At 47.3% G+C, this 7,625-nt stretch overlaps 1 protein-coding gene across 4 annotated transcripts in view; it reads right to left on the bottom strand.

Annotated features, from left to right (window-relative positions):
• Positions 1 to 7,625, bottom strand: part of Paqr7 (progestin and adipoQ receptor family member 7) — an 11,723-nt gene that overhangs the window by 2,116 nt on the left and 1,982 nt on the right. For 2 of the 4 annotated variants that reach the window (XM_029540076.1, XM_029540077.1), the window contains exon 2: positions 5,669 to 5,752. The exons of the other annotated variants lie outside the window; for them this stretch is intronic. The gene's annotated coding sequence lies outside the window, so the exon portion shown is untranslated. The remainder of the gene's footprint in view (positions 1 to 5,668; positions 5,753 to 7,625) is intronic. 4 annotated transcript variants of the gene reach the window in all.

Raw genomic sequence — 7,625 nt, 5'->3', positions numbered from 1 at the left:
AGAAGAAGAAGAAGAAGAAGAAGAAGAAGAAGAAGAAGAAGAAGAAGAAGAAGAAGAAGAAGAAGAAGAAGAAGAAGAAGCAGCAGCAGCAGAAGCAGAAGCCAGGCTGGAGAGATGGCTCAGCAGGTAAGAGCACTGACTGCTCTTCCAAAGGTTCTGAGTTCAATTCCCAGCAACCAGGTGGCTCACAACCATCTGTAATGGGATCTGATGCCCTCTTCTGGCCTGCAGGTATACACAGAGCACTCATTCATTCATAAATTGCCCTGCCTCAGTCACTTCCTTTCCAGCCAATCAGCACACAGTGGCCCCAGCTATTTTTCTCTGCTTTAGTATAGCCACACTGAACTCAGAATGTGGGAACAGGTTCTCTGAACCCGGGAGCTTGTGCTCCATACTCACTGAAGGACAATGACCTTATTAACAGACCTATGACCTCTACCTACAACCCATCCAGAGGGACTCCCACTGCCCCTCCCTTTGTATAATCCATCCCCTGCTCCCCCACCCCACCCACTTCCTCCTCCTGCCTTACAACCCAGCCACAGTGCTCTTTGCTCCTTATCAGATTGTTGCAGACGCTGCTTCACGTCACCACGTCACCACGTTGCACAAAGCCGCTCCCTCTACTGTGGCATCCTCCCCACCTTGTCTACTCAGCAAACTCCTATTAATTCTTCAAAACCTATTCCTTGCCCAGGCTGGCCTGGAACTCACTCTGTAGACCAGGCTGACCTCGAACTCAGAAATCCACCTGTCTCTGCCTCCCAAGTGCTGGGATTAAAGGCGTGTGCCACCACTGCCCGTCTCAAAACCTATTTCTTCTTTGCCCCCTTGACCTCTACTTGAGTGTTTACCATCACACGGTTATACCTCTCATGGGCATTCGGTTACATGAGCTCAGAGGCTGCGCAGTTTGCCTCCATACTTTGTGGATATACATTGTAGAATAAAAAGGGAAGGAAGTTAGGGGGTGGGACATAGGCTCGGTGGGAATCAGAACAGGAGCAGTCCCAAGCTCTGAGTTCCAGGAAGAGGGAATAAACTTGGTTTATCTAGAACTAGGACTCAAGGGCAACCTGCAACAACCTCCTGCCCCGTGCCCTGGGGTTTGAACTCACAGAGACCAAGGCGGCATGCCCAGGGCCTGCACAGGTCTAAGCCAGATTAGAGATGAAGAATACTGGGAGGGAAATAAACACAGCCAGACTTGCCTAACCCAGAAGTTAACCGCTTACAAAGGAAACATTTGTTTTCTCAATGGAGTCTGACTGGGTATGCAAACCATACGGGTAGGCCCCTTGCAGCAGTGGACGGCCAACACAAAATGAACTCACCTTTTTCTTTTCTTTTCTTTTTTTTTTTTTTTTTGAAAGAGGAGGATGATTTTTTTTTGTTGTTTTTATGTGTTTTCATTTTGTTTTGTTTTTGTCTCACAACACTTTGGGCTTCACATATACACACACACATTTTTTTTTTTTGCTTATATATTATGGTCTCTGATTTTATTTTATTTTATTTTTTATGAGTTTTCTGTGTGTGTGTGTGTGTGTGTGCACGTGTGCGTGTGTGCATCTCAGCATCTGCCTGTGGTTCTTCTGTTTTTTTTTTTCCCTTTGGATTTTTATTGTTGTTGTTGTTTGTTTGTTTGTATATTTTGTCCTAATAATAATAATAATATATATAATATAATTATTATATAATATATTATTATATTATATATATTATATGATTTATTATTATTATTATTATTATTATTTCAGATGCCTGTTTGTTCTAGTGAGAGAAAGAAAGAAAGGACATAGTCTGGGGTGAGTGGGGAAGTGGAAGGATCTGGGAGAAGTTGGGGGAGGGGAAACTCTAATTAAAATACATTGTATTAAAAATTTATACTTCCAATTTAAAAAAAAATCCAAAAAGCAGAGAAAGAGAGAGAGAGAGAGAGAGAGAGAGAGAGAGAGAGAGAGAGAGAACATACTACATACCAGCCTTCCTTGCTTTCTGCGACCTGACTGGGTGCACTGTGACCAGCTGCCTGAAGTACACACCATGGAGCCTTCCTGACCATGATGGACTGAGCACCCTCGAACTGTGAGCCCAAACCAACCCTTCCTTACTTGAGTTACCTTTGTCAAGTATTTTATCACAGAGAAGAAAAAAATAGCTAATATTTAAGACATAGTGACAGGCACTATTTGTCATTCCTTTAATAACACACAGCACATTTGCCTGCTGCCTGCTCCTTAATCCAGCCAATTGTGGGTGGGGCCATCCATGGGCTGGGTTCTGTGAGAGAGCAGGCTGAGCAAACCATGAGGAGCAAGCCAGTCAGCAACACCCCTCCATGGCCTCTGCATCAGCTCCTGCCTCCAGGTCCCTACCCCGTGTGAGTTCCTGTTCTGACTTCCTATGGAAATGAACTATTGTATGTACTGTGGAAGCAAGCATAAGCCAAATAAAACCCTTTCCTCCCCAAATGGCTTGGGCCACGGAGCTCACCACTGCAACGGTAACCCTCGGACACCACTTTCTTTTGCTATCTACCGGACAACTCCCTGAACAAGCTTTCTGGGCTCAGCACGCAGTGTTCTGCCCACAGATTCTCAGATGCCCGGCCAGATGCCTTTGCCCCAGCTACCGTATGTGGAGGTGACTATGTCCTCTGAGCCTCACTGCCTCTACCCCCCCCAGACCACCCAGGGATGCAGGCACAATTCAAGAGCTTGCTGTGTGCGGGTGGCATCAGGACTTGCCCCACACCTGCTCTCCCTCTAAAGCCCACCCTCTAGGCTTTGAGACTTGGATCAGCCACACACCACTGTAGGGGGGGGGGGGCCTTAGCATGGGGCTCTTCTGATTCCCTCACCTCAGAAAGCCTGGCTCAACACAGACTCAAGAAGCCGTCAGATTACCTATTAACAATCTCCACCCAGGGCTTCTCCCTCTTCTTAAGAGAATGGACTTCAGCCATAACAACGTGGCCTCCATTGGTGTCCAGAGTTTTGTCCTCGGGGGTAGAAGAGGCTTCAGAATACACCTTGTATGGCCCACAAGGACACCAGACCTGAGAGATCCCTCCTGGACTTAGCCAGGACAGCAAGGCTTACTCTCTGCTCTGGGAACAATGAAGCTGGATGGAGTCTATGGACACCTAGTGACTGGGTGTCTGTGATCTGTTAAGTCTAAGGCTCCATCTCCCACTCCTGTCCCTCCCCAGCACGAGGACATATCATAGGCTCTGGAAAGTTCCATAGCAAAATCTACTCAGCTTTGTTGAACCCTACATATGTCAAGTTTACATGGCTTAGGCCTCCTTTCCCAGTCATGACTACATGATAAAGCCAGGTAAAAACCACAGTTCGTTCTATATGTTCATTCTTCACTACCTTTCTGTAATCATTTCTTGTGACCTCTCTGGGAGGAAAACACTAGTCCCCCATTTTGTTGTTACATAAGCTGCACTCCAGAGAGATAAAGAGATTCTTTTTAGTTTTTAAAGATTTATTTATTATTATACGTAAGTACACTGTCGCTGTCTTCAGACACCCTAGAAGAGGGCATCAGATCTCATTGCGGATGGCTGTGAGCCACCATGTGGTTTTTGGATTTGAACTCAGGACCTTGGGAAGAGCAGTCAGTGCTCTTAACCGCTGAGCCATCTCTCCAGCCCCTATAAAGAGATTCTTATTCAAGGGCAGAGGAAGAGGGAGAGTGGCCCAGTGCTCTGCTGGGAAACCTGGACACTCTTTTGTTTTGTTTTGTTTTGTTTTTGTTTTGTTTTGTTTTTCAAGACAGGGTTTCTCTGCATAGCTCTGTAGACCAGGCTGGCCTTGAACTCAGAGATCTACCTGAGAAATCAGGGGCAGAGGTGAAGCCTGAGTCAATGGAAAGAGCTGACTATGGAGAAAGAAACCCTAGGGTACCCAGAATGATCTGCCAATTAAGCAGCCAGGCCTTGCCTAGCCTGGACAGCCAGCTCAGTCTAACGCCACACCTTCCACTAGGCCTCTCCAACTATACTAGGTACCTGGGGGCGTGCATTTCTCTGGATCCTGGAACCAATGATAGCCGCTGTGGGAAGGTACAAAGTCACCAGATGCCAAGGGCTAAGTGGCACTTGTACAGATGAGGGACCCTAGGGGTGGGGCTTCCAAGGGCCTGGGGGTGTCTTGTGTGATGTCATGGGAGGGTGGGGCTAAAGATACCCCTCCTCCCTTTCTTTCTGACTTCCAAGCTAGTAAAATCCAGGCTCCACATGGGCCTTCCCAGCCAGTTCTCAGTCACAGACAACACCTCCATGACAGTACTATGGTGCTGTTTGGAGATCTGTGGCTTACTCAAGTTCACACAACAAAAGAAGAGCCAGGCCAGCTGGTCCCAAGTGTCTGGGGTCTGGGAAGACAGCAGGTACACTTGGTTGGTTCAGCAGGAATCAGAAGAGGAGTTAAAAATAAAAAGCTAAGGGGCTGGAGAGATGGCTCAGCGGTTAAGAGCACTGACTGCTCTTCCAGAGGTCCTGAGTTCAAATCCCAGCAGCCACGCGGTGACCATTCAGGGGACTCAGTAAATCACTGCTGCCATTTTTCTGACTACCAGAGCGATCAGAGAAATAACAGCCTGCCGTTAGCTTGAGAAAAATTCTTTAAAAATCTGTTCTTAAGCTGGGAGTGTGGCCTTGGCAGGCCCAAGGCCCAAGGTCCCACTTGGCATCACAACAAACACAAAAACCCTTCGATCTGTGCCAATGGATCTGGGGGGAGGGTTAGAAAGATAACTAGCCTTGTCTAGTGAGGTGGCACCCACCTATAATCTCAGCACTTAGGAGGATCGGATGTTGCGGGTCATCTTTGGCTATATAGCAAGTACAAGGCCAGCCTGGACTGTATTAGACCCCCATCTTGGGGAGGGAAGTGGTTTACTGTCCCCTGAAACATTTACCTGATCTTTGGGGACACATCTAAGGACCAGGGAAATCTGGCTAGAGTTTGCACTCCTGAAGACACTGACCTGTTTAACAATTAAGTTGTTCTCAGCAAGGAACATGCAGAACAACCCTTCCGGATTGCAGAAGGAATCTGAATTCTGAAACTTGGCACTTGCTCGCAGACCCGGAAAAGGTGGCTGGGAAGTGACTTCCCCAGGGGAGCAGTCTTAACCCAGCTGAACTATCATGGAGCTAGAGGACACCAGAGGGCAAACTGTAAGCAGGCAACCCAAAAGATACACCACCGCTGTGGGATGCTTTAGTAGCCAAGAGAGTGCAATGCTCACACAAGATCTGAGTTTGGTTCCCAGAACCCACAGGCTTACAACTACCTGCAATCCCAGATGATATCATCTTCTAAACTCTTTTGGCATCTGCACTCATATGTGCACAACCCCATATGCAGAAACACACATAAAATAAAATACATCTTTAAAAAAAAATAGGTTGCCAAGAGAAGCCAGAATTCCAGTCCCCCATCCCCCTTCCCCAGGCCAAATTCGTGCTCCCTTTTCCTAGATTCTGGATCACTCTCTTCACCTCCTTGTCCAAGGTTTGTCAACCCTAATTCCTCATGGAGGTCACATACCCCTTGGTGGTACCTCCCCCTGACTGTGGGTCATCTGGAGAAAGCAGAGAGAGCCTGGGCCCTCTGCGCCGAGTTTCCTCCCAATGCCTACTAACCTCAAGCCACCAGGCCACCCCACAGATCAGGGAACACAGCAGATGATGGGTGTCCCTGCTCTGCTGCCTCACCCACACAGATGCCTGTGGAGAGAAGCAAGTCAGAGGTCAACCTAGGGAAAGACAGGGCCACCGTCTAAAGGGTAGATAGCTACAACTCAACTCCAAAGAAGCCCGAAGTCTGGGCTTTGTGTGGGCCTGGAATCTGAAGTCTGGAACTTACTAGCTTGGTAACTTCCTGAGACTTCCTTTAGCTCTGAGCTGGTTTCCTGGAAGGCTAAAGAGAGCTACCACAGGGCTCTTGAAAAAACTGTCATCGCTTGATTGATGCTTAGTGTTGGCTCTGGCTTTGGCTTTACCACTTTTTTTTTTTTCCTGGTTTTTCAAGACAGGGTTTCTCTGTGTAGCCCTGGCTGTCCTGGAACTCACTNTGTAGACCAGGCTGGCCTCNAACTCAGAAATCCNCCTGCCTCTGCCTCTGCCTCCCAAGTGTTGGGATTAAAGGTGTGCGCCACCATCGCCCGGCTACTTTTTCCTTTTAAGATTTATTTATCATTATAATACATAATTATATTATATATAGCTGTCTTTAGACACACCAGAAGAGGGCCTCAGATCTCATTATGGATGGTTGTGAGCCACCATGTGGTTGCTGGGATTTGAACTTAGAACCTTCGGAAGAGCAGTCAGTGCTCTTACCCACTGAGCCATCTCTCCAGCTCCCTGGCCCTACTACTTTTGTTGGGATCGTCTTGCTCAACCACATAAGCTCTGGGTGGCTTGGAGAAGTCCCTTATACTTTGGTCAGTTTTTTAAGGGGGAAAAGTGAATCCACCTACTTGAAAGGGTCCTGAGGCCCTGTGACTTTCCATCAGTATTTTAGGCCTGCAGAACAGAGCTAACAGAGCTAAGAGAGTTAATGGTCTGGTGTATTCCCCTGCTCTCAGTTGCCTCAGGCCTCACAAAACAACCAGGGTTGGCAGGCTGGGCCATTTCTTTGCTTCTTCCTGTCATGGGCATGCAAAGTACTCATTGTTGCTTTGCATATCCGGACTGTTCAGCATGTTCTCTTAAAGATTATTTTATCTCACCATGGAGAACAATGTTTGGCCTCATTAGGTAAAGAGGATAAAACCAGGACTCAGAAATCACACAATGTACAAATGTCTCTTCTTACTTCGTTTTTTTTCTCCTTTATTCGTCTTTCCTTGCTTTCTTCCTTCCGTGTTTCTTTTTCTGTGGGTGTGTACAGGTGTATGCATGCCCACATGTGAGGCTCTGTGGGGACAGAGGTCTGTCAGGACCTCTACCATGCTCCACCTTATTTTGAGGCAAGGTCTCTCCTCGAACTTGGAGCTCACCAGTTGGCCTAGACTGACTGGCTGAGGAGACCCCTAAGCTCCACCACAGCCCTGGTGGGACAGGTTTTCCATGTGAGTGCTGGAGGGCCTTACTCAGTTCCTCATACTAACCCAGCAAGCACTTTACAGGCTCAGCGCTCTCTGTCATTCAGACAGGATCTCACTGTGTTCCTCAGACTGGCCTTCAAATCATGATTCCCCCTGCCTCTGCCTCCCGAGTACTGGGATTGCAGGTGTGTACCACCATACACACCTAATTTTTCATGTTTCTATGATCCTGTTAAGAAATAAATAACCTTTGACCAGAGAGTGGTGGTCCGTGCCTTTAATCCCAGCACTCGGGAGGCAGAGGCAGGGGGATCTCTGAGTTCCTGAGTTTGAGGCTAGCCTGGTCTATAGAGGTGTTTTTTCCAGGACAGCCAAGAGCTACACAGAGAAACCCTGTTCCCAGAAACCAAGAAAGGAAGAAAAGAAGGAAGGAAGGAAGGAAGGAAGGAAGGAAAGAAGAAAGAAAGAAAGAAAGAAAGAAAGAAAGAAAGAAAGAAAGAAAGAAAGAAAGAAAGAAAGAAAGAAAGAATCCTAGCAATTTGGAGCTG

The sequence above is a fragment of the Mus pahari genome, chromosome 6 (genome assembly GCF_900095145.1).
Source record: "Mus pahari chromosome 6, PAHARI_EIJ_v1.1, whole genome shotgun sequence".
Classification (NCBI taxonomy): Eukaryota; Metazoa; Chordata; class Mammalia; order Rodentia; family Muridae; genus Mus; species Mus pahari.
This window is presented reverse-complemented; position numbering and strand designations above follow the sequence as displayed.